The sequence below is a fragment of the Calliopsis andreniformis genome, chromosome 8 (assembly GCF_051401765.1).
Source record: "Calliopsis andreniformis isolate RMS-2024a chromosome 8, iyCalAndr_principal, whole genome shotgun sequence".
Taxonomy (NCBI): domain Eukaryota; kingdom Metazoa; phylum Arthropoda; class Insecta; order Hymenoptera; family Andrenidae; genus Calliopsis; species Calliopsis andreniformis.
The window spans coordinates 4309873-4336643 of record NC_135069.1 but is presented as its reverse complement, the minus strand read 5'-3'; the positions used below and the strand labels follow the sequence as shown (position 1 = coordinate 4336643).

The window sequence follows — 26771 nt, the reverse complement described above, 5'->3', positions numbered from 1 at the left end:
GGGGACCCTATCAATCTTCAGTATTCAGAAGCCTCCCCTCGAAAGACGTTGCGTAATGCACAGTGGTGGCTTCCTCTTACGATTGCTAGGAACCCAAGCAAAAGCCGATTCTTCGAGCAAGTGGTCGATGCGTCAGGTTACTCTCGTTTGTACCTGTAATTAGCTGGGTGCCTAGGCCATGTGTCTGTTGATTTTGGTAAGATTAGGTGCCGATGGGTTTGATTATTGGCATGAGTAAGGCTTTTGCGCGAGGGAAAAGTATTTTTTGTATTTGTGTAGAGGGGAAGAGTTTGTTGAGGCTTTCTGGCTGGCTGGGGTGTTTGATAGAGTGTGGTGGAGTGCAGGGAGGATTTTAAATATTGACGCTAGTGGATTGCAGCTGCGAGAAAAAAAAAATATTCGGTATCGCCCAACGTGGGGCTCGAACCCACGACCCTGAGATTAAGAGTCTCATGCTCTACTTTTTTTTTTTTTTTTTTAAAAAAAGTTTATTCAAATTTTACGTACAGTAATCAGTATATAAAAAAGTGTGAACAAACTTAATGAACAAACACTAAACCATAAGTTCAGTCCTATCTAGGCCGCTCGTCTTTGGCACTCGAGAGGAATAAATCTTTGTCATAAAACTCTTATAATTAATAATACTTTCGCTTTTCGCTTAGATATTTAGTTAATCACAATATTTGTCTAATTGCACTTAAGTTTCAGAGGAAAAATTCCCAGATTTTGGGAATAAAAACCCCTAACTCAGTCTTGGTATCTTAAATTTAACTTACAACTACTTACAACTACTTAAAAACTAAAATTATATACATCATGGCTCAGCCCAAACATATATACAGTTATACAACTTATAATTAAACTAATTATAATAGTCAATTTATCTGCTATTTAAATGCTGTCTAGATAAAATTTTTCTTCTGTTCTCTAGCATGACTAAGTGAGGGTCAGAGGCTTCTAACCACCAGTACTTCTTAAAATTAAGTCTTTGGAAATTGTTAGTATCTAAATCAGGTATCGCTGTCGAATACTTAAAACTCTCCGCAGAGGTAACTCTAGCGTCCCAATTCAACGCAACTCTTTTGTCAGCTTTATTTCGCTTCCAATGATATAGTATTGGAACGTTAAAGCTATCCTGTATTAAACCCTTTTTGTCGCAGTAGATAAAAGTCTGGGGTACAATATAACCATTATATAATTGTCTAGACATCTCCATAGGTGACTGCTCTATTAATTCCTTACAAAAGCTATTCTCCAGCTGAGGAAGTTTACTGAAATAATTCCTAGTTAATTTTAATACGAAAGAATCAATCCTTGTTATAAAGAAGCTGGTTGGATACATAGTGTTGCCAGTCACTAATAGCGGAGCGGTACCTAGATAAACAGGCTCTTAAGCATTTACGTTCAAAAATACGGATTTTCTCCATGGTCGAGTGATTAACGTTCCACCAGATGGGGGCCGCATATGTAATGATGGGGCGAATTAATAACATATATAATATGATCCTGCATCTATTCGTAAGGAACTTACTGTGAAATAATCTGCTGTTGGCTAACATTTGAATGGGAAGTCTTCTCAGAGTCGATTTTGGAAGTTACCGACTCATCCTTGGCATTGTTCCTTGTTACTAAGTTCTGTGTAGCTTGTGCATACGATACGTTCTTCCTTATTGTCGCAGTTAATCTATTTAATTGGCTTGACTTTTCAGTCACATAAGTTTTCTTATTAATTTTCTTCTTCTCAAGTGCAAACTTGATGTAAGGACAACCCTTATAAGATGCAGGGTGTCCATCCATCCCGCAGTTTGCACATTTTAAAGCTTCCTTATCAGCATTGGACTTAATGCTACAATCTCCTGGTGCGTGACTTAATGAGCACTTGACGCATCTGAATTCCATCTGACAATTGGAACTGGCATGTCCCAATCTCTGGCATCTCCTGCATTGAAAAATGGAAGGTTTTCTAAGAAACTCCCATTTAACTTTCTGATACGCTATTGCTTTTATTTTGAATAGCTCAATAGTAGGGCTGTCTTGTGTAATTTGAACTATATAATGGAACCCATCTGGTTTATTTTTGTTAAATTGGAATTTTGCCACTTTTATAATTTTGATTTTGTCTCCACAAATGTCCGTAAGTTCAGTCTTAATCTCCTCTGGGCTGAACCCTCCTTTAATACCTTTTATAATTAAGGATTTAGGCTTTTTGTCTTTTGGAGTGTAAGAATAAAACGCAATATTGTTAGTCCTTAGCTTATTTGCCAGTAACGTATGATGTTCATATGAGTTTACGTAAATGGTGTGATTGTATGTATCTACCTCTTTAATTGTAAAATCATTTTTATTTAATCCAAGAGATTTAAGTAACTCAATAATTGATCTTAAATTTGAGCCTGTTGTGAAAATGGGTGGGGTTCTAATTTTCTTATTTGTGGGAACTTCCACGTTAACTGCGTCATCAATATTCTCATCAAATTCCATTTCGATTTCATTATTTAGCACTCCAAATGAGTTTTTGGGGGTATTGTCATTATTATATATATTTTTTTGAGATAATATGTTCTTTTTCACAGTTTTTTTCGGACTAATCCATCCCTCTTTTGGTAGAATGGATTGTTCCACTTTTCTTTCCCTGTTTATCCAATTCTTCTGAATCTTCCTGATCAATTGGTTTGAGGTTAGCTTCCTTAGAAGTAGAAGCCCCCACGTTAACCGAACCTCTTGCCACTTTGAGGTTAGGCGTGATGGTATTTTTATTAATACGCCCATTATAGTCTTTAAGGAATTCTTTGTATTGTCTATCTAAGAGCAACGAATGTAATTTCGTATTTTTCAATTTTTTGGATTGCGAAGAATCCCTCGGAGCCTCATTTTCTAGTCTCATGCTCTACCGACTGAGCTAGCCGGGCTACCTTGAGAGGCACGAGGACGTTTGCTCCGAGACAGTTCGCGAGACTTGGAAATTTATCTCTTGTTTGTGTTTGTGCGGGAGCTGATACCGTGGAGTAATTGACTTTGATTCTTGGAGCGTCATTGAAAACTGAGGAATTGAGAAACTGAGAGCTTGAGAAAGTGAGAAGCTAAAGATGCTGATTAGAGGACTTCAGCTTTTAGAAGCCGAAGCGATTAAGCCTAATTTTTCTTGAATTTTCAAAGGCTCGATTAGTACTTACACTTTTTGTCCAGTGATTAACAGGAAAGTGGCATTATATCATCATTGCCAATAATACCGTAACAAATAATACCACTAAGTGGATGATATAATGGTTTCATCAGTTCCTTGGTTTCCTGGTCCACGTAATCGACTCAGGAGGGCTGACATCGCTGAAGTCATCGATACCGATAGGGGCATTGACTAGCAAGAAACTCAGCCTATATTTTTTCCATTGCACCGCGGGGATTCGGTGTGAAGCAAGCATTAACCGCCTATATTTGCAATACGCCGATGCTGGCAAGTGTCCAAGGGATGCTTGCTAGCACTCGCTGAGATTCTTAGAAACAGGCTGTTTCCCCTTCCTCCTCCCTTCCTCTTCCTCGTGCTTTTGTGAGAGTCCATGTGCGGGTCGATGCACGATCATCGGGTTTTCTGGGTTAATCACCGAGCTTTCCGAGCTTTTCCTACGCATCGAGTCTCTTCGCACCACCACTCCTCTGTATTCTCTTCTCTCGAAGCATTCGATGCACTCTAGGATCTCAGAACAAATACTCAACATCTCCTCACCAACACAGTAGACACTAACCATCAATTAATACAAACTGTTACATAATTCAAGAACAGTAAAATCCCTTGACACAGTGGCTCCAGGTTAGTTGATCGAAATTTCCCCGGATGGTTGACCGTCGCTATCGTTATCACTGCTTGGAAGTGACTTCGTTAAGTGTCTTCATCGTGCCGAATTTGAAGTAAATAAGCATGGCCTCCCTGAACGAGACACTTTACTAAGTCTGATGTATATCGATATCTCATTTGCACTCATTCTTTATTACATTACTCCACCTATTTATCCATTCTGAAACGAACGACTCAAAGAAAGAAAACACTCAGGAATTCCTACAAGTATACCTCCCCAAATAGTTGGACAGATCTGGTCCCCAATCATGGCCAACTAACGCGGGACCACTGTATCAGAGTTCCAAAAAAATTCTCGAAACTCCTCCAGAAATGATTTCGCGCGAAGGCCTTGAATGGCAGCATCAGCCACGCGGCAAATCCGTTGTTATTCGTCGTCATAATGACTCCTTCGAGCAATTGATGTCATCGTTGTCGTCACTCGCTGTGCGAACGTGTCGAGATCCACGTATCACCATTTAAAGAGGAAAAAGATCACGTATTTGACTTTTTCCATGGTTCGTTCTACATTCCGCGATTAATTGCGATCGACGCGCGTGATAATGGATCAATCAGCCGTGACGGCGGGAAAGGAAGTCTTTTTCCTGGTTGAGAGCTGGGAATCGAAGATGTCAGATCGTTGGATGAAAATAGCGAGGTAACGTGGCTGCGAGGTTCGCCGTCTTGATGAAATGCAGGGCTGACGTAACACCGTATGCAGTAACTATGTAATCTCGGCAATATATTATCGTTGCACGCGCCACTAATCTGTTTGGCTGCGTGCTGCTACCACCACCGACAGATTATCGGAACGTTATATGCCATTGCTTTATTTAATAACGAGAGAATATTATTGGAGCGAAATGGTAATACCTCTTGAATGTTAATGGATGTTCGATTTCATTTCGAATGGTAAATTCACGGTTCGATTATGGAGAGGATCAATATTTTCTGTTGCTGCAGCTGAAAGTGTAGATAAGAGTTGTTACACAACTTGGATGAAATTTTCTTGAGGTAATTGGACAGGCATATAAATCTGAACAAAAAATAATTGGGTTTTTAATATATTATGGTACAGGATTTCGTAACAGAAAAAGTGCAAGAATAGTTGAATGTAGCAAAGTAGAAGGTAGAATTTTAATTTCTATTTGTGACCCATTTGGAGTAAAGGTGCGCCCAATTTATGAGTCGTACGATTTTATAACCATCTCGTTAAAAGCATCTATTGACTTCAATCACGAAGTCAAGAAACTCGCATTGGCGATTACTTTGATTGTAACTACGAGGAATAGTCTTTACGATCACGTCTCAAGGCGAATAATCGAGGCTCAGAGAGAAGATGGTGTACAATAGACAAGGACGCAGCATTAAAGTTGATAACTCAAGTAGCACTGAACTTTATAGAACGCTGATTAATACGATTCCTCTCGTTCTTAAGAGTCCAGTCTCTACATAATAGCAATTGTGATGTTTTGCTTTGCACTGTCCTATTAGTTTTTTGAGGCGCAAGAGAAAATAAAATTGTCCAATTAGCCTTTTGTAGTTTGTTGGCCTTACAGAAGAGAAATTTGAAAAAACTAGATAGTATAGTCGTATAATTTCCATGAGAAGGAAACTACACTGATTCACAATTTCACTCACATATATTTAAAAAACTAGCTAATTATACAAATTACTGCAGTATCTTATTTCCCTCATTTTCAGCTGCTACATTCAACTAAATTCCAGTTTCCCGAACGTGAATATAAAAACTAGACAGACTATTTCTAGAATTTAACCACCCTCCATAAATTAATTCCTGAGTCCCTGTATTAAACCATCCCACCAAAATCTGCAAACGCTGAGCCTCCGCCAGAACTTTAATCACAGTAATACATTCGCGTCACCTTTCACCCTCGCGCAGGGGAGGCAAGGAAAGTCCAAGACCAGAAGCGTTCCGACGAAGGTGTCCACTCGTAACTTCTAATATTGAGAACTTGACACATCGGGAAGTTAGTGGCTCTTCGCCAAGAATCTTTCTTCGGGAAAACCCCCACGAGCAAGCTTCTCGTTCGCTGGACAACGACCCTGAATCGCGCGTATCGTTACGCTCCATCCACAACTGGATTCACCCTGCGTTCTGTCTCGATAGAATTAGTCGTGCCTAGACGATGAAAAATCGCTCGGTGTAACCGATCCGAGCTGGCAAACAGGGTCTCGTCACAAAGCTCTGGTCACGGCTGAAGTCGTTTCCACGAAGTATCTGTGAAAGGGTTCATCTCGGGGGCGGTTGTTAAAGCTTCAGGGGAAAAAAATTGGTTTCGAGCTAACGGAGCCAGCGTTGCGGAAAAAGTCAATTATAGGAAACAACGATGCAACAGTGAACGCTTTGGCGCGACGCTGCACCCCTGTTTTCTTCCGTTTTTATTTTCTATCGCGGTTTTTCTTTCAGATGTAGAACGAGGGTGGGGTGAAATTCAGAGAACTATTTTATGTGGTGTGTAGGATTTATTTGGTTTGATGCAAACCTTCTCTTAGATCCACGTGCAAACTACTCCACAAACAGTTGACCTTAGAAGATTCTAGCCCCATCTTTAAATACTTAATATGCACCCCTCGTATCATGGTTAATCTAGTGCACCCTTAGGATTTCAACGAATTCAAATCAACCTAGTAATAAATTTCTTAACTGTGCTCAGCTCTCAGAGTAAAACATTCCACTGCATCGATTATTTAGAAGCAAAGACAGCAAAAGCATCAGTAAACAAAAGTCAGTATCATTTAATGCGAGGCCAACGTTTGGAAATCGAGGGTCGCAGTTCGGAACGTCTCGGTAAATTTTTCCTTCGTTTTTGATTAAAACCGGTGTCTTGACCGACGATAGGTAATCTCTCACGGAAAAATTGCAGCCGACTCAATGTCTCCTGCGATTCATCGAAAAACGTCATTGCAATGAAGTCGAGTAGATTACTCAATTGGCTAATGATAATCCGCCGCAGATCGAGCGAGTCGCGCTGGTCCGGCAACACTCGAGTCGTGTCAAGGCTGCGTGTCTTTTCTTGGAGCGGATTTTTCATTTTTCTATAACGACCAATGCAAATATAGCGCGACAACACGCGAGCACGCCTTCTTGTTTATTTCGAACCCGATCGCCTCGAGTAGATCGAGTTTTCGTTTCGTTCAGTTCTCGTGGGAAGAAAACAGTCAATTAGGTTTTCAACGTTTGGTGGTATGATATTTTTGCCCGAGGGAATTTCCTGCTCGCTTGTTGGAAGCTTCCCTGATACGGTTCGTTTGATTAAATTCATTTAACCCTCCGTTTGGACGCCAGAAACATCGCTTGTCGCTGCTAGCGGTTGATTAAGCCGTTCCTGTTTCGACGTCTGACTGTGAAGGATATTTTCAGGTTTTCATCAAATTTTCAGATTTTTAAATTTTCATATTTCTAGATATTCAAATTTTCAAATATTTGAACTTTTAACTGTACCAGTATTCAAAAATTCAAATATTCAAATATTCAAATTTTTCTATAATTGTATACTTAAACAATTCCCTTCCTTTTGCCTCTGAAAATCGTTCTTCACCGTCTTTCTGACCCGCTTCATCATCAATGCAAATCATCAGCCTAACGAAACCCTTGATTTGGCATTAGAAATTAGAACTATGAGTGTTTGCTTCTCCGTAATTCCATCAAGAACGATCGAATTCCAGGCCGAGTTCCGTGTTTGCTATGGAAACACGCGTGTAAACGCAGCTGCTGCGAGCGTAGGCTCTCCTGTTATCAGTTCTTGGATAAAAATCAGCGCGTTAACATTTTGTTGCTCTGTAACAACAGCTACGATTACGCGGCAAGAAAAATCGCGAGGCTGTGGAGGCCTTGATCCTCAGCCTTGGTTTTTCTTTCGCTCGGTGCAGCTTGTGTAAACGGAGTCGAGGGGTTAATGCGGAATTATCGCTCCGTTTATAATTATATCCGGTGCGACATTGACGCCTCCTTTTCTAACGAGCACGACCGCCGTATCACGAAGTATGCACTGCGGAACTCAAACATGATTCACGTCGTTTACAGTTGTCGACGAGGAGAAGCTCGATTGTTATTTTACATTTACAACTTGGTATTTTTAGCCTCTTACGTGAAGCGTTTGCCGTGGGAACAAAGCTTCTTTCCGTATGCATTTTATAATTCATTTCGATAATGTCTGATTGCTTCGTCCGACTGCTAACCGTAGATTTGGAGTAATTAAAAACTGATTGGAAAAGTGAAGGAACGAGGCGATTCATTGAAGAGAATATTACTTATTCATATCTGAAAACTATATTAATTGTGTATGATTAGATAAGATATGTTGTTTAGCAAGTTAATGTTGAAAGCGGCAGCCGTGGATAAGGCAGCAGAGTGGGACTGGTTCTCATCGCCCGGATAGCTCAGTCGGTAGAGCATCAGACTTTTAATCTGAGGGTCCAGGGTTCGAGTCCCTGTTCGGGCGGTTTCTTTTTTTCCCTTGGCAAACGTTTTATTCGCTGGCGAATTGGAGCAGGAGCGATGTGATAGCCTAGGGGGACATAAATTTTTATCGCCTGGATAGCTCAGTCGGTAGAGCATCAGACTTTTAATCTGAGGGTCCAGGGTTCGAGTCCCTGTTCGGGCGTTTTTTTTTTTAATTAAAAATAATATGTTTGGCTAATCTATTAGCATAGTCACATATGTGTAACATAACGATAATGAATTATATTTTTTTACATTATGTATGTACCATGTACAGGTTTTTATATTACACTTACAAGAATTTAGTACTTATATTTTTATTCCATTATTATGGATAACATATTGTATTAGGAAATTGAGGATCTTAGTACGCTAAAAGAAAGTATACTGTTTGTTGGGTTGATCATATTTACTGCCGTAATATGGAATATGTTTGCACACTGCTTTCCAATCGCATACCCAGCAGATGCATATTATCGTGGCCGCTCCATAGATCAGAACTGATTCCTTCCTGTGACGGAATGCATATCAAATCGTAATCAAAGTTGGTGCAGAAGTTAGCATCATGGTAGATGATACTTACCAGACTGCTGCTTGCTCGAAGATGACCGACCATTTCCGATTTATGGAAGGCAAACCTGTGACACAGAATCGCATTTTTGGTGTTGCTGTCGATACCACGATATTCAGAGTTAATGCAGCTACAAATAGACAAATCTTGTGAGTAACGATTTTTTTGTTTCGCTCAATGTTCACTGCGATTCGCCTTTTTTTCACTCCTCTTTCAGTTTTCACAAAAAATTGTCAAACAAAGTTTCAAATATTGAGAACTTTCCAATTTTCAAATATTCAGAGCTTCAAATATTGAAATTTTCAAATATTGAAATTTTTAAATATTGAAATTTTCAAATATTCAAATATTCAAATATTCAAATATTCAAATATTCAAATATTCAAAGCTTCAAATATTCAAAGTTTCAAATATTCAAAACTTCACTAAAATTTTCACTATTCCTTAGAGTCTTCCAAGGAGTCTAATGCAAATAATAAATTAACTTTAATTATTTCTAACCCTCTCGTAACGAATTGACCTTATATCACCGAAAGACATCAACTTTACATTCAACTTGCCAGATCCCTCAAAGTAGCAAAAACTGAATAATAGGGAACGCGATACTTTCTTCGCGTGGGCTGTTCACCGCGCGGCCATAAAGCGTCACACGTGAAAAGGATCTACATATATGTAAATTAAAGGCGCACGTGTGTGCTTTACATTTCAGTCGCGACGCAACGCACGGAATATTTCATTTTTCAGTTCCTCGCCCCCGCGCTCCAAGCATAAACGTGTAATATAACAGTGCCGACGAGCGCAGACGGTCGAAACAAGAATTGTTATTGTCATCGGCGGTGTTATCTATTCCCAAACGACGAACGTCGAAAATAAGAGAAACGGAGCGTGAATCGCTGTCCTCTATCCACTGGGCACTATCCAATGGAAAATTTCACCAATCAACGGGAACACGTAAAAATCGGAGAAATTTCGTCAGTTCGCGATCCTCTTGGAATTATTGTTTGCCTCGTTGCAGATACGCGGATATCTCGACGATCATCATGTTGGACGCCTTCGTCGATGTCTCCTAACTGTTATCTAGGCGATAGACGGAGAAATTAATTTTGTTTTCCCCGTGGCATTACCGTCATAAGGTTTATCGGCGACGAAAAGGTGACTACAATTCGATAAGCTTTGACTGGCCTCGCACTAACAAGAATCGGAGCAGGATGACTGTTTCGATTCGTGGAATGCATTCATTTTTCCATTCCACGAATCTCTAATTACACCCTTCTGTGTATATATTATATACACTACTGTGTGGTTCTGGACAGACTCGTTTATTGTCTTACGCACCCATCTTTCTGTCTTAATCGTCGTTCCTTGAGCTCTTTTGTCTCTGCGTGGATTCCCTGTGTGAAAACTGTGAAATGGTTCTTGTATTCGAGTCTCTAAAAGTTTTTCTGAAAAAAAGTATGGTGCACATGTCTCTTCGAGCTTGGCTCTACGTGTCTCGTAAATCTCGTTTCTGTGAACCCGTTCTCTTTTCAGCACGAACTAACCGCGTGGCACCACGTGGCGTTACGTCGAATTGAGCCACGGGTTTGTTTTTCATTTTACTCCACGCGCTGTTCACGCTTTCCCTCAATTTCCTCGGTCTTCGCGAGGGAGGTGGTGATGGGATATCGAACCATTCGAGGCACTCCAAGTGTATGTTATACAACATAGTATAGAAAGTACGGGATATTTTTATGGGAACTCTAGTCGATATTAAATAACTGTGTTTCAAAGATTAGATAATTGGGAATTTCAATTTTTATATTAACATACATACATACATACTTATGTATCTCTAAAACCTAGGTATCATTAGCTAAGAGTTGCAAAAGTTTTCCTAGTTTCTTCCAGTCCCAGTATAAAAAAAAAAAGATTTCAATCCACGTGTCTCTCAGATATTCCACAGAGTTGGATCTCCCAGTTGCGTAAGATTTACGGATTCTCCTTTAAATCGCGAGTTGACCTTCGCGATCGAGACGTTTCTAGAACGAGTGTCCCAGTCGAGCGAGTAGGTACTTTTCCGCGGAGGAATTTCGTAGATAGCACCGATGATCTCAGAGCGATAATCGTGATGCAATCGCATCAGGAACGGTCGTGCGATCGTGTCCTTGGCAAAGACCCGTAGAACGCTGCAGGACACCATCCTCGGGAGTGGTTGATCGCGATCAATCAGCGCCGACAGCCGCCTGCCTGTCATTATATTGTCCCTGCTACTTCGCTGACGAGATTATTGATTAGTCACTGCAGCTACTTCTCCATTCCTCTCGCGGACTAGCAACGTGACGGACTTGCTTTTTTCCGGTTTACACTCGTCCCGAGGCCCTCTTCGCGCATACTGCCCACTGACAGATGCACTATTCGCTTTTCTTGTCGCGAAACTTGCATTGTTTACCCAGCAAAACAGGATGGAGTCTCTTTGTACATAGTGAAACAGAGTACAGTGTTTTCTTGATATAGACTCACTGGTGAGAAGATAACTTGGGTTGGTGTTTTAAAAGTTGGTTTCATTAAAAAAAGGAAGTACTTATTATGGGAAGATACTATGGGAAGATTAATTAATTAGCTGAAATTATTACGTAAAAGACAATGATCAAGTGGGACCACACAGGTGTACCGATCGGAATCTCAGATCAGATTGATTTTCGATAAAGAATTCAGAAGGGGTGCGATACGCGAGGGCCTTGAACATGCGTTAAAGTCAATTAGCTTTGGAATACGCACAGCCTATTCACGAGTGTTCATTAATGAATCTTGCCCTGTGGTGGATGATCAAGAGGCATCGGCGCGAAAGGAACCGTCGCGACGAAGCTGCTCGCTGAATTGTAGATTTTCACCTGGTGGAAGATAACGACGATAAAAATAGCGTGCTCGAGAGTCGCGCCTAAATAAGTAAACGCAGTGATGGGGAATCATGGTGCTCGAATACAGAAATCATATCTCGGGATCGGTATTCAACGAACGCCTTGTTTATTCGACTAGAGGCATTTAAATGCATCCGAGTACTTCCGAGAAGACACTCCCGACGATTGAATCTATTCAAGAGCTTCGCCTCGATCCTTTAAAGCCAGACTCACACCGAGCTCTGTCGAGTAGATACACTTTACCATTTAAGCTACAATTTTTGAAATTCTTTAAAGCGAGTGTTACATACATTTTTACGATCTCTAAAAAATTGCTTACAATTAAAAAAATACTCTAAATAGAACCTAATAGATTCTAATCTCAAATAGATCTTAAAGTCCTCAACAGAAAATTACAAAAACAGTCACACAATATCAGTTTTCCTCTCCACCCTAGCCCCCTTCTTTCACCCCATAAAAAATCTCCCATAGCAGATAGCCGTGTACTTGATTAGAACAGAGTCATAAACTCGCTCGTAAATTCTCCTCACTAACCAAAGCAAAGGAATCGATGTTCCACGTTATTCCTACCCTCGTATCATGAACAATCCAAACAGGACAATCGCATTATCGCGTTTCATGCGCGATTTAAGTCCACATCGCGAGCATCCCGCGCTAAAGTTTATCGAGTCATGGAAGTACCGTTCGACTGAGGCCTCTCCCGTGTATTCAGTTTTCTCGGACCCGTGACGAAGGCCGTGCTCCGATTTACGTTTCCGCTCGCTCGTAAAACGACTTCCGGCGACACCTGCGCCCTTCGGGACTCCGAAGTTACAAGCCGTGGCGATCCGAAGTTACGCATAAATTGCTGTCACGCTTCGTGCCTCTTCCCAGCGAGCATGGAAAAAGACCTGGTCGAGTTACAGTACAGAAACTTTTCGATTGCCGAGAATTGTTCCCAGTCACGTTGTAAACTCGAGAGATTCCCCTTGGTGGAGGGTCGCCTATCGGAACCTTGCAGTTTTATCGTGCCATCGACATTATCGCTGCGTGACTCATGATAAGGTATGGGATCGAGGACTGTGAACAATTCTATATTGAACGTAGTATCTGGGTTTAGATCCCTGAGGTGGGCTAGTCGAGGTGGAAGATGGAATTTATTGGAAGTGGTCTTCTATGCTCGCCTTAGCATTTGTAAAGTGAATAGAGCTTGTTCTTTGACGTCTACATGATATAGAATTTCTGTTCGAGACTGGAAGTTTGTTCAATGGAAATTTAGGGGAAGGAATTTAGGTCGGAGCAGCCTGTGAAAATAATAGAATTTTATTTATTAACACTCATGCTCTTCAGACAAACCGTCATGAAAATTCCTTGAGAATCTAAAGTGTAAGATAATCTAGGAAATCACCTGCGGCTTAGAACGAGCACTCGAGAAGCGTCGCGCAAACAGGGTGGTCCCCCTTTCCCGAATTACACGCTTCAAAATATGTTTAGCGTGGCAGACGAGTGGGCAGGCAGTCGTGGGGAACGTAAACAGGAAGGAAATTAGAGCGAGTCGTGTACACAGGCAGTCCATTACAAACAATGAACGAGCCTGTTCGAGTCCGCCCCCTCTGCTTCGGTGCTCTTTTCAACTCGAACGAGTGTTCCTGCTCCTGGTGGTCCCATCCAGATTTAGACTCGAGCAGTGTCTTGTCTCCCCCGACCTTTGTCGAATCGACTCGCCATCGACGGGCGGATTTAATATCGAGCGCACTACGAGCCAGCACTCCTAATAGAGAGAGGAAACAATCGGGTTCACGTAGAATTTTAATATTAAGCATCCGTCAAGGCCGCAGAGTCGCGTTTCATGAAAACCGTGGCTGCAGCTGGGTGAAACTCGAGTTCCTCCACGTGCCTCTTTTCTCTCTGAAACTCTGAACACGTGCTACTCCGAGGAGACTAGAATGCGAGGGTCACTCGATAAAAGACAAATAGCTATTGTTTTTGTGCATGGGATTGGAGTTTTAACTTTGAAGTTAGGGTGTGTTGAGTCAGAAATTTCAGAATCCAAAAATCTCTCTTTTTTCTAGAGATCTTCTGGTAGGGATTATCTATACCAAATTAATTGAAAAATTGCCTATTCTAAGTAGGTACCTAAATTAAAGAGACTCGAACTTAGGATTCTTTAATTTCCATATTTTTTTATTTAGCTACTACTTGAGTTAGGTATTAGGTAGTAGTTACAGCTTTTATCTCTATCTTTAGATATATATCTAATATATATCATTAGATATATCTCTTTGGTGAGCACATGGCTCTCCTCTCCTCTCCACGTCGATGCACAGCTTCGTCCATGATCGCGAATGCTCGTGAACGCGAGTCAAGTACCGAGCAGCAATCTCGGCTGGCATTGCTTGCGGGAATACCGAGGTGAACGGAGCAGACTGCTTGGTGCCAGCGGTCGTTCGAATCCCTCTCTTCCCTTCTTCCTCGCTCGTTCCTCTCTCCTTCCCTTTCTGCCCTCTCTGTCGACTCGCCGCTCAACCCTCTGCCTCCTTTTTCATCGTGACTCTATTTCCTCCTCTTTCGCCCCCTCGCTGAGAGGTCAGGCCAGAGGAGCCAAACTCGCGCTTTACGTAATCTTATCTGTGAACGTAATTGCTGCAATCGTTGCGCTCTGTGTGCACCAAGGGCGAGGTAAGCATGTTGGAGAATGGACAGGGGCTGATTTTTTAGTTGATGGGGGTAGCAAGAGTGGTCAAAGCTAGAGTGAGGAGTGGATGGTGTCTTGCGAATTTTTGGACCTCTGGAAGCGATTTTCATTTTAATAAATTTTGTGAAATCGAATAAAGATGCTAAAAAGTTTGTTAACTGCTTGCAGACATTGTTTGCGAACAGTGTTCGCGAACTATTCGCTGGCGAATACCCAGCTTTCTAATGCTCCAGAAAATCTATAAATCTCAAACAATTCCAAAGAGCTCCAAAAAACTCCAACAAACCATTATCATAAAAACGCATCAAGATTTCTTAATAAATCTCCAAAATCCATAAACAAATACTTTCAGTCTTTCTCCCAGCAAAACGAAGCAATCTGAAAGTCACAGGAACAGTCATGCAAATCCGTACAGGAAATTTCCACGAGCTCCCCCCGTGATATCGGAACGGAAAACGAAATTTCCATGCCCGATTATTTCCGGCCGTGTTTATTCTGAAAATGGTCGACGGTTGTAAATCGACAGAACGGGAGCACCTTCGGTGGGAAGGCGGGGCGGATCCGCTCGCGCTTGGTAACAGAAACGAAAGACAGAACGCACGGAGCTAATTTTGCAGCCGCGGTGCATACGCGGGAACGGAGATACTGGCCCGACCTAAATGCATGTGCATACATCTGTGGTCGCATGTGCGGAGCGTACACAATGCACAGGGCCGCGTGCATCGCATGAATACGGAAGCAACAACCACTCAGCCGACCGCCACCGCGTTCTTGATGCCACGGATCTCGTGTCCGCCAATAAAGAACCTTTGCACCCTCCCTGTTCGTCATAGTCGTGATTTACCAGTCGATCGTTTCACTTATCGCGACCGTCTTTCCCGACCGTAGACTCACTTATCTTGTTTTTTGCCTCCGCCGTGGACACGATAACGATTTTGCGTGTAATCCTGTTCGCTAGCTCGAAGGAAATGAGGGGATCGGTGGATGAAGGCTCTTCGCTTTTTTTTCTTTTCTCTTTTTCTTTGGGAAATCTGTTGTGCTGTGATAAGGATGAAATCTATTAGATGAGAGACACTTGTTTCCTTGGGGGAGAATTGTGGAAAATATGAGGCTCTGAAAATCTTGGAGAATCTTAGAAAATTTGGGACTGTAATTTTTATGAGTTTCGAGAATTCGAGTTTTAAATAATCTTACAGGATTTTTAGGTATCACTTTTTGGAAAAATCTTAAAAAATTGTTGAACAGTTTAAAAAAATCTCCAAAAATCCCAAAAGTCTGAAATACTTTGGACAAATCTCAAGAATTTTAGGAAATATCGAGAAACCTCAGTTTCTAAATTTGTACAAATCTTGAAGAATTCATTCACGATTCAATCGCTTTCTATACATCCATGCTCTCGTTCGCCCTTCCACTCCATCGTCCCCTCTCGCGGAGTTTCCGCTGAAAAGGCTCGGTTCTTTTGTATCCAATCGAATTATGCAGGCCGGTGACATATTACTGCACGGACATTCGTGGTATTTGGTGGCTCGATCGCAGGGAATTCATTTTTCGTTCGGCGACCTCGATGAATATTTTTATGAGTCTCCGCAGCGTTGTTACAGGTGTGCCGCTGAATTGCATTTCGTGATGCAACTGCGCTGATAATGTGGCGTTATCAGCAACAATAATACGTTATTTTTCCCCGAAAAATCGATTTCATTTTCACCCTTTTTGTCCAACCACCCCTTCCTGAATTTCTGTCACTCATTTCGCGTTCCCCGCCTGCTCGTATGCATAATGAATGAATTTGATTCGAGAACAGCGATCGTCAAAACGATTGGGATCGCTTCGAACGTGAAGCCCATGTCTCCCGATGAAAAGCACGTATGGCAGGAACGTCGTCAGCGTTTATAAAAAGTCAATAGTTTACATAAAATCCGAGTTGCCGCGGGTGAATAACGATCGTCGAGATGCATGGAAGCTTGCCACCGAACCGGCAAATAACAGATGGCAGTCAGCAAGTGTTCTCGGCGCATTCTTGCTCGAATTCCTGGCCGTGGGTATAAATACACGGCACTCGGGGGCTTTTTAAAAATGACAGAAACGACAATCGCACGGTTCGAGCCTACTCGCGGCCGAGGACGCTCCATTTAATCGCGATAAAAGCGGTTCTGGGCCGAAGTGAAAGAGAAAAACGGGGAATTTTGGTCGTTTCGAGTCACTTAACGAGTTGCGTTTGCCCGCGCTTCGTATTTCTTTGAAATTCACCGCTGATATAAATCGCTTTAGTCAAATCGTGCTGAACTGCGGCGAAAAATGCCGAGAGACTTCAGAAAATTACAATTTTTCACATTCTGCGAGTCCCTTTCAATTATTTAAATAGTCATTGTCAAGAAGAGAAAGACTGCAGAAAATAACTATTTTTCACATTTTTGGAATCTCTTTCAAATATTTATTTCCAAGAATAAGAGTCTTATTATTTTCAATCTAATTAATATCCCCCAGTTCATGGAAGTGTTCACAGATCTAAAATCTAAAATCAATTAATGCATAACTTGGAGGTATTACAGTGCAGAGTTTTACATAACTCACGTCGACAATGGTATCGTAAAACACAGAAGAATAAATTCCCGCCTCCTTCATTTATTTTCGTGTATCAGTGGCGAGAGCATTAATCAAGTCGTTGATTATTCGCGCCTCATTGTGTAAGCCGGAAGCGCGCACGATTTACTGTGTTCCTTCCACGAGCTATAAAACTCGCGCGTTATCCCGTCTATTTTTTCCTGCGCACGTGTAATCGGGGGACTCGCGATTGGGGCAGGGAAAAATAAGAAAAAAATCACAATTGGCTAATTTTGGATCTCCCTCATCAGATTTAGAGCAGCCTTGACGGGCCATTATTGAAGCGGAGGCGTAATTCGTGACTAATTAAGTAAGCATCGAGGAAAAAAAGGAATGTTTCTTCATTGATTCACGTGGCGCGAGCGCGAGCTATTCGATCATGCGACAGTGGAAAAATTTCAGGCAGGTAGTCGGACTCTGTTGAATCGCTCCCCCTCTATTTTCGTTCCCGCGATGTCTTTAATAATTCATCGCGCCGAAGCTACCTTGTTTACCGAAACTTCTCTGCCTATTTGGAGCTCTTTTTTTCTTTGGGTTACGTCGTTGATCGCGTGGAAACTCGACGAAATTATTCAGAGCTCTCTGATAACGCTGCCGTGATAGTTGATTGTGAGTCAGTAACGGCCTGAATTTATGAGACATTTTTTTTTATTATTATTCTTGGATATTTATTTGTGGAGTCAGGTTTTGGGGAAAAGATTGTTCTTAAATAAAATTGTTTTTATATGTAAATGATAGTTAGATACGTATTTTTTCTGGTGTTCATTTCTTTTATAGGGTACAGACCTCACTTGTAATTAAAACAGTAATTGCACCATCTCAAGAAATATTACATCCTGTTTTTATCTATCATTTACCTGCTAATTATATTATGTTGTATCTTTCGTATTGATATTGATATCAATGTTGATTATCAGTTCTACTCTAGTAGCTATCAGTTCTACATCTGTCAAATTCCCATTTACACATGCATCAGAGGATCGCTCTGTAACGAGCACCCAGTGTCTTTAATCAGCAGACCAAATCCAAAGAAAATTACTTCTACAATAAAACGCTATACACGATGTTACGGTGTTCGGGTAAAAAAGTTACTCTATAAAGTTCCAAAAGTATCAAAGCACACGCGAGGAGGAGGATCTCGAGCGTAACGAGGCCACTAATATTTGCATTAATGCAAGAAAGACTAGAAGTAGACGCATACAGTTCAGGCGAACGCCGCGTGAAGGCGTGAGCAATGAGTTTTTAAAAGTCGTCTGACTGGTCTGCCTGTTATCATTTATCACGACTGCTCACTTTCCTCGACCATTACGCGACACGTGAAGAAAGGATTTCGTTAGGGAAAGTAGGGAAAGAAATCGTGACTCTTGTTGCATCACCATCGACCGAGTGCAGCTCTAGCGATAAGGCCTGTGTCATCCAAGGGCTTATCTTGGCCTTGAAGTCGTCGAAGTCTTCCCTGAAACTTTCAGAAACTTGTGCAACCCTGCCTCCATCATTTTCCTTATAATTTTCCACAGAATATACTCGTTTCATAGGAAATGGAGTTATAGGATAATTTTACTCTACAGCCTTTGGTCGTGAAATTAGGAAATTAAAAGAATTTTCTGTAATAATTCGTGATCTTTTCTTAGACAAAATTAGTTGCTAAAATGTGACTCAAGAAAAAATTCATGCCTACTGAGTGATCATTTTAACTGAACTCTAATGGATATTGACAGCGCTTACAATGCTAACAGTATTTAGAATAAATGCTACCAATACTCAAAGAGTTTCCAGGTGATCACCTTGTATATCATAATAGTAAAAAAATTAGTTTCCTCTGAAAAAGAAGCCTCAAACATATGACCTCTTTAGTTACAAACCTAATAATTGTGGAAGTGAGATTTTCGAATGTGGTTCCAATTCAATGAGCAGAGACTATACCTGGATTCGAGTATTGTTCAGAAAATTCTTCACGTTGGACCTCCCTCTGGCATTGACGGTCCTCGTGGGCGTATAGCAAAGGAAGCTCGCTCTTCAAGGAAACCGTTCCGTTCTGGCGCACAAAAGGCTCGTGGAATTTTCCGAGACGGTCGCTGGCGTAGAAATTAGCATCGAAAGGCTTTTTCTCCTGACGAAAAACAACGCCTCTCTGGATTCTCTTCGGCTCGTTCCTCTGCAACTTCCCCCATTCGCGCACCCAGCGTTTTCGATGCGTTCCATCTAGGACCGTCTTATTGGAGGGCAGGTCTTCATCGCGATTACGAGTCTAATTTTAATTATCCACTTTTCTCGCTCGACTTGGTCGGCACACTTTCGCCTCCTTCTTTTCACCGTTTCCCTCGTTCGGCATGGAAAGCCTGTGAAACGACGGATCTTTAATTACGACGATTCCGTCCGGTCGTTTATTCGACGTCCATGCCTCTGATTTGCATGAATCGTGATAAAGTGGCAGGGAGGGGATGGAAAGGTTGAGGCGTTCTTAAGTCAACCTTGCCCGTTTTGGGAGAGGTCGACTATGAGGTCGAGGGGGGGATGGAAGAGCCTCGAAAGAGCTTTTTTCCATTACTGAGCCACTCGGCTTTTATGACTGGGGCGTTCTCGCGTAAAGGAAATCCTAATGATAATTTCTGCGAGACAATACACACGAGGGAGGGGACCGTCGTACGATTCCGTGTGACTGTTTTTGCCAATAATCGTCGAGTGTAACTGTGTTGCGCAATAGTGCTGAGTTGGGTATAGATTGTTTCGTGCTTATTTTCAAGTGAGTCAAATTCTTCTCTGAATCGATAATACGAGTTAAGTGTGCAGAGTCTTAGGAAGAGTGGAGGTGTCGAAGTCAAGGGCATATCAGGGTTAGTTTTATTTTTTACCCAGCGTGACATTCTTTATTTGCACTCGTAAGCTTCTTATACAAGATCAAGAGACCTGGACAGTGCACTTTATCGAGAAGTTGAAGGCCAATGATCGATACGAGACGTGCAAAGTACGAAAGAAAGGGTAAACACGGAGAACAAACCAGCGATAACGCAGCCGGAAACGGTTGGATAATGCAAACAATGTTGATATGAGTTGCATTTAAATTATTATCTTCATGTGTACTTGCTGAATACTTGTAACAGTGTATGCTATGAATAACACTACAAATAGGGAATTCTTGGTTATGGTAATTGGTCTTTGGTCTTCCAATTTTTTACGTCTAGAAATCTCAAGAAATTTTGAAGAATTTTTAAAAGACTTGAATATTTAGAAATTTTAGAAGTCTTCAATTTTCGAGACTAAAACTCCATAAAAGATTAAACCACATTCTCAAAAAAGGGCGATGAGGTGTGCACGTAAAGTAGTCAGAGTGTCTCACGTAACAAAGTACATATTAATCACCCTGGCGGTTGCAGGCATCGCGAACCGAAACTACTTGGCCTTTCATCGGCCACGGGCACGTGGATACAATTGGCTGGTAATTTTATTGCATTCCCCTGGCCTGTGAGGCCTGGCTACCGCATGCAAGACCGGTTCTGCAAAGTGACTTTAACGCCTCGCTTATAATCTGGGATCACAGCTACTGGGCGCGAGGCTCTTTCTCCACAGAGCCTCTTTGTTCCACATGAATGATCCATAATCACACACGTATTCCAAAAGTGACATAACTCCGGAAACTTGATTTTATAGTTTTCCTCTGTTTCATTCCATCTTCTCATCATATTCTACTTACTGAAATCAAGCCCAACATACAGTAATGATCGAAACAATTGCAACAAATTGCAATAAAAATATTATATACTTAATATGAAAATACTTATAAACGTCGTACCTAAGTATATCCAACTTGCTATACAAATAAAAATTTGAAGTAGAAAAAGGGAATTAGAAAAGGCATTGATGTTTATAAAATGGTGCAGTTTCGCTGACTACTACTCTACACGTGCGTGGAAATCTCTCATGAAATGGAGAGTGTGAGTCACGCCAGGAATCGCCAGGGGAAATTGGGCTAACGAGTTAGGATGAACAGGACGTTGGTTCAAGGCCACAGTGAGAGAGGCTGCCATAGTTTCGTTTTTACTCGTGGCGAAAAGCATTCACGTGATTCGTGTCTGTTGGTCGCGGCTGGATTCACCCAGCGAGTTGTATATTTTTTCTCTCCTGCAGTCCATCCAGAGCCCAGACATTATACACGACCCACTAATTTTCCCGGTCTATCTGTCAGCGTGGTTTAGTGGGGTTTCTGTTCTGCGAGATGGGTCACAGGGTCGGGGGGGGATGAAAAACCGACGTTTGGGACTGGAAACGTGCGCCCCTGCTGGGCGAGGGCGATGGGCGTTTAAAGGGAAATGGATTTGGAAGGATCCTTGACAAGAGAGGGGAGGATGTAGCGAGTTGCCCCAAGAGGGTGGACCTGGAGATTTGAACGCGCTGGAAGGAATCAATAGGTCGAGGGTTCTACTAAGGATTTTCTTCTCCCTTCGATAGATTCGTCTATTTACTAAATAGGTAGTCATGGGTGCAATTCTTGGCTACACTTACTACTGCATGCATTGTGTAGGTTTCAGGTTATAATATGTGAAGTTACCGCTTTTGGAGGACAGTCTCTTGGGTTTACAATAGTAGTTTTTGTTATGTGCAGTCAGGTGAAAATATGGGTTAATATCTATTAGATCTTATCGAGGTAGAGTTACTTGAAGTTCAAATACAGATTTCTAGGAATTAGAATCCATAAAATTAGAACAAATATATTATAAAAAAATATTGAAATCTATAAATTAAAAAATTCTTAGTATTTGACTATCTGAAAACTCAGAGAAAGGGGTCAAATCTGGTGATTTCAACGCGCTGCCAGGAATCGATACCTTGAGGGTCCACGCGAGGACATGTCTAAATCACCCCCCTGTTGCAAAGGGGTGCAGCAATAAATACAGTTTCAGCACGACAGAAGTTCCTTTAATGATCCCACAATCGAGCCGATGATCGCGGTACTCAGGTGTGAGAGTTTTTCCAGGGAGCAAGCAGAGGCGTAACAAATTGTCGATCAACTTTGTTATGACGTGTACCAGGCGAGGGATAAAGCCTCGCAACTCCACACGTGGCGGAGAGCGGGAAGGGGAGAAAAAACTACATTTCAATTTGAATCGCGGACTCCCCTCTTCGCGCGACAATGGATGGTTCTTTGAGAGCGCGTGAGGAGAGAATCAAGGGGAATAATCACCCTCCGAGCAAATATGGGTCACGATAGAACAACGGGCAAAGCCGTCTGTTGACCGACGCTGCGAGCGTAGAATGGAATCACTCATGCAGATTTATCTCTGAGCTGTTAAATAAATTCTCAGATAAAAGTGTGCTCGGGAACCAGAGAGAACTCTACGTGAGTTGTCAGCGAGGAATTAGCTGGTACTGTTTATTATTCTTGGACGTTTTTACGGTCCCCTTTTCCAAATAAAGAATACGCCTTTTCAGGGAAAACTCGTCTGAAAAATACTTTAATTCAACACGTTTGTAGTCATATGACCCACATATGGGTCAGGGTAGTTTGAAATTTTTGAGAGAAATTTACTAAATCTCAGATTAAAAAATCTGTAGATACTAATAGAGAGGGTCTAGAAATTTTTTGAAAATTGTGTTAAAATCTGTGTCGCGCGGCTGCATTGCCAGGTCAGAGTTGAATATTTTTTCCCCTGCTGGCTGACTATACGTGTCATTCCAGAACGAATGCACCTAGAAATCCATCCATGTGCTTACTTTCTACGTAGAACCATAGACTCACTTTCTTAGCGAACTGATGCATCACCTTCAGTTGTATCTACATAAAAGAAAAACTGTCCTGAATTTCGAGACAGTCTATTGACACTTGCAAATTCAATTACTCGTCGATTTTTAGAAGACGTAAAAGAAGCTTTCGTGTACCAGCACAAAGTAGATCAATCTTGACACATATCCTCCTCGAGGATGACTCCTCTTGCGTGATTCACAGTCAGCTAACACACCCCAAAGAACAAAGGAGTCTTCGAGGGTGCTTCGATCCGATTCCCAGCTCACTCGCGATCGTTATCCCGCTTTTTGTTAGAAAAATGCACAATTACCGCTGATTAAGTCTATCTATAGTGTTGCACAGTCTATTTGCAGTAGCTGACGAAACTTGCTTCCGTGTTGCATCAGCCGACCGATAACCGGCTTTGTTGTTTACCGATCGTTGATAATTATGCCGTTTCCCTCCTCCCTCGCAATCTTCGCACCCTCCCCTTGTTGCACGCGCAGCAAAGTCAAATCTCTCTTGTCAAAACATTGATACCCTCGATTACCAGCCGACAATCCCCTCTTGCCTCGCTACTGTGCGATCTGTGCGCGAATTTACGCCTTTCGTAAAATGAGAAAGCTGTCTGGAGCCTTGGTCGTTCCACCTCCGCGCTGGAGCTTTCATTAATATTGCAGCGACCTTGAGAGACGCTGTTACCCTTATTGACGTTCGCGAAAGTTACCCCTGTGCTTGCTGCAGCTTCACGTGCAGCTGTGCAACCCTTAACTTCGAGGCAGCTGATCTTCGGAACTTCCTGTGCTTAGTACTGTTCGTAATTCACCAAAGGTTCAGGTTTAGATTATTGATGGAGATATTATTATTATAGGTGGCTTTAGGGTAGCTAACTTCTGCACAGAAAACTGTGGAAATTATAGTCGCGTGAATATCAAAGCCGTGGGATTAGAAGCAACGTTCCACTTCCTGTTTGTAAATAATTTCGTGCATTTAATTTCCTTTACGAGCCCCCCTGCCGCCATTCGTGATCCAGCTGAGCCCATCGGGGTCGTAAACGACCTTTTACGCGCTCCACGAGGAGCCAGCGACGTCGTATAATGCAATCCCGGCACAAAGCGGTGGAAACGAAGGGTACTCGCTTATACGCTCCGACTACTCGATTTATTTTCCCTCTATCAACCGCCACGAATCACGAGTTGCAAGGGAAATCGCGTTTCCACGGGGGACACTGTGCCCCCTCATCCAGAACGGCGGAGAATCATGCGTTGCATCTATAGAGATGAGAGTAACTAAATGAACGCCGAATTAAGTAGCTAATGTATGTATTTTATTATGCAGTCGTGGTATGAATGCAAAATTGACTATCTGTCCTCTGGTGTGGTAGCAGGATTCAATTATTCAGTGTTGGTACGATGTGATCACTGGTATCTCATTATAGAGAGTATTTTATTCTGTTTAGATAACTGGAAATTCAAAAATTTGAAATTTTGAAGGTTTGAAAATTTGTAAATTTGAAAATTTAAAAATTTCTAACTCTTCAGAGTCTTTAAAAATATAATCGTTATTCTGGGAGAGCTTTCACACCATCAAGAATCTTAAAAAAAGCAAAATCCAACACCCCGCAATAAAATCAGGCCCTCCCTACTATTAAACAGAAAATCCCTAAATTACAACAGCCACACTGTCCCTCAGCAACTGTCGACCAGACGCCAGACACTCGTCAGACCCGAAGTTACCGAGCTTCCCTTTCCAAGAACCATAAAGGTTGCAAGCCGGCTGCGTTTCTTTCGCCCCGTCACGTCGCGGCATTATTCCTCGCGAGGCATGCAATTCCGCAGGAGCCTCGTTCTTCGTTGCCTTTCATCATACCGTTGACACATGGGCTGCAACCAACTCTACACCCTTCTGCAGCCACGGTTCACTCATCCCGCGAGGGGTTGTTCCAGGCAGTCGTTCTTAACCACTTTCACCCTCGACGAGTGTACCTATCGATTTACTCAGATATAAAGTTCGAAGGCTGCGTGTTTCCTTTTTTCCTCTTTGATTTCAATCGCATATTGCTTTAAGCCGAACACAAATTCAAAGAAAGTAATGAGAAATGATCAATATTTTTTCTTGAATCCTTCGACCTCTCACATATGGAGGACTTGAGAAAAATTCTATCTATGACTTGAAATAATTTGAAAGCTGTACAAGGTCCATATGCCCCAAAAAATATTGGTGCTTTTTCGGACAGCAGGCCAGAAAAAATTCTGACCTTTAGGGGATCAAAATACATATCTACTGTGCGTCGTGCCAAAGACTGCCTCGATTAATGATAGTTCTCGCAGGGACGTCCTCAGCTAGGGCAGAGGGACAAAAGCGTACGATCGATCGGCCTCGGTTGGGTTACGATCGTAGGAAAATGAGCAGGGACACGGACGCACATTGTTTGACACAGTTTTATGCCCCGGTCGTAAAACCACGTCACGCGTGCGTTTCTCGCTCGATCTTCCGCGACCGTAGATCCTATCAAGGAGAGGCGAGCAGCAGGGAAAGGGAGCTGTCCCATCACAAGGCATTATATCACGATTTTTATGTTCTTCCCGCTAACTTTTTCGCCACCGTCGCACAGTTTCCCGCCGTGCCTACCGTAATTTACTGCCGCATAAAAGTCGCTCGCCCCGATTCGTCGACGACATTTTGGCGACAAAGAAGCCGCGCAGCTAAGGGAGGAACCGGTCGCATTGTGCTCGCCGTGTAATTTGATAAATCTTTTTCAAACGCTGCTTCGACGTGTGCGCGAGTATGTATGTACGTGGGAATCGGTCGGTAGCGCGACTTCGTTGCGTCAAGTAAAACAAGACAGCGGTGAGCAAACACGGGAGATAAGGGACAATCGTAGAAGTTCAAATGTTGACTGAAACCCGCCGAAAGAGTGTGGCGATAATGGCGACGGCGAGGAAGAAAGAGGGTTTCGGCGAGGGGACGTAGAATGGTGAGGATTGATACAGGGCGGAGAAACAATGACGGAAATTTGTGCAATCCTGGCTCTTGTTTGAGCTGGCTACAGGGCCAAACAGCTTTGGATAGATCTGGCGACAAATTCTCTTGGTAAACGTTGTCGGTTCCTTATCTTGCGACGAAAGTTGGAGCACGCTTGACACATATTTTCTTGAGCTAATCGGTGGAACGATTTGAACGTTGTATCATCAGGGAACTATGAACTGTATAAAGATCTGCTCACGGTGACGCAAGTTTTTTCTTGGGTAAATAGTTATTCATTTCCTTGGATCTAAATTTATCGAAGTTATTGTATGGCATTAGTTCTTCAACTTTTTTCCTGTTTTTCCCAGTTTCTTGTCGAGTAACTTTGTGATCAGTATTTACGGTAGAGCATTAATTAACTAGGTCTCAATTATTTTTACTCCTTTTTATTTCAGGTACGTAGTAATTAAGAACATAGTAAATAATTTTTTAAACTTGGACTTCAATAAAATGCAGCATAACATTTCCTAATAAAAAGTACCAGATCTCAAGGATCAGTAGCGAAATATGAAATAAATCCGCCCAGAGGGAGAATTAAAGCGGTATGTGGGGAACTGATAAGAGAGCCACCCTCATCCTGAAAAGATTCCACAAATTTTCGGATCGATTGGAAGTTATTGACTGGAAAATGTTGCAACCTTGTTATTTGCCCAGTTGATATCGCTGTTTACGAAATTCGGCACTTGTTTGCGCCGAATCTCTGCTGATAGATGGGGGCCTGGAAAGCGTTACAGATAATTTTTCGTCTACGTCGGCGCGCCAAGGTTGAGTGGTTATTTTTTTTTTATTTTTGATACACCGTACCAAATTATTCGTGGATTTTACGTCATCGAAGGTGGGTCGGTCACAAACAGCTGCCATCTCATCCCCAGCGCCATCCTTTTTAGAATAAAGCTCCTCCTTCGAACAGAACGCGACAGTCGGCTCAAACATCTTTTTAAATATCCCGCGACTTTTATCGAGGTAAGGTCTTTGAATTTTCGTCCAA

General features: G+C 42.1%; 1 protein-coding gene and 2 non-coding genes across 6 annotated transcripts in view; all 3 read left to right on the top strand.

Annotated features, from left to right (window-relative positions):
* The window catches only part of Sesn (Sestrin), a 117202-nt gene that overhangs the window by 57415 nt on the left and 33016 nt on the right, over nt 1-26771 (top strand). The window lies entirely within an intron of this gene.
* On the top strand, nt 8223-8295 carry Trnak-uuu (transfer RNA lysine (anticodon UUU)). Its single transcript has one exon. It is a non-coding gene; the product is annotated as a tRNA-Lys (tRNA).
* Trnak-uuu (transfer RNA lysine (anticodon UUU)) lies at nt 8385-8457 on the top strand. The gene has a single exon. It is a non-coding gene; the product is annotated as a tRNA-Lys (tRNA).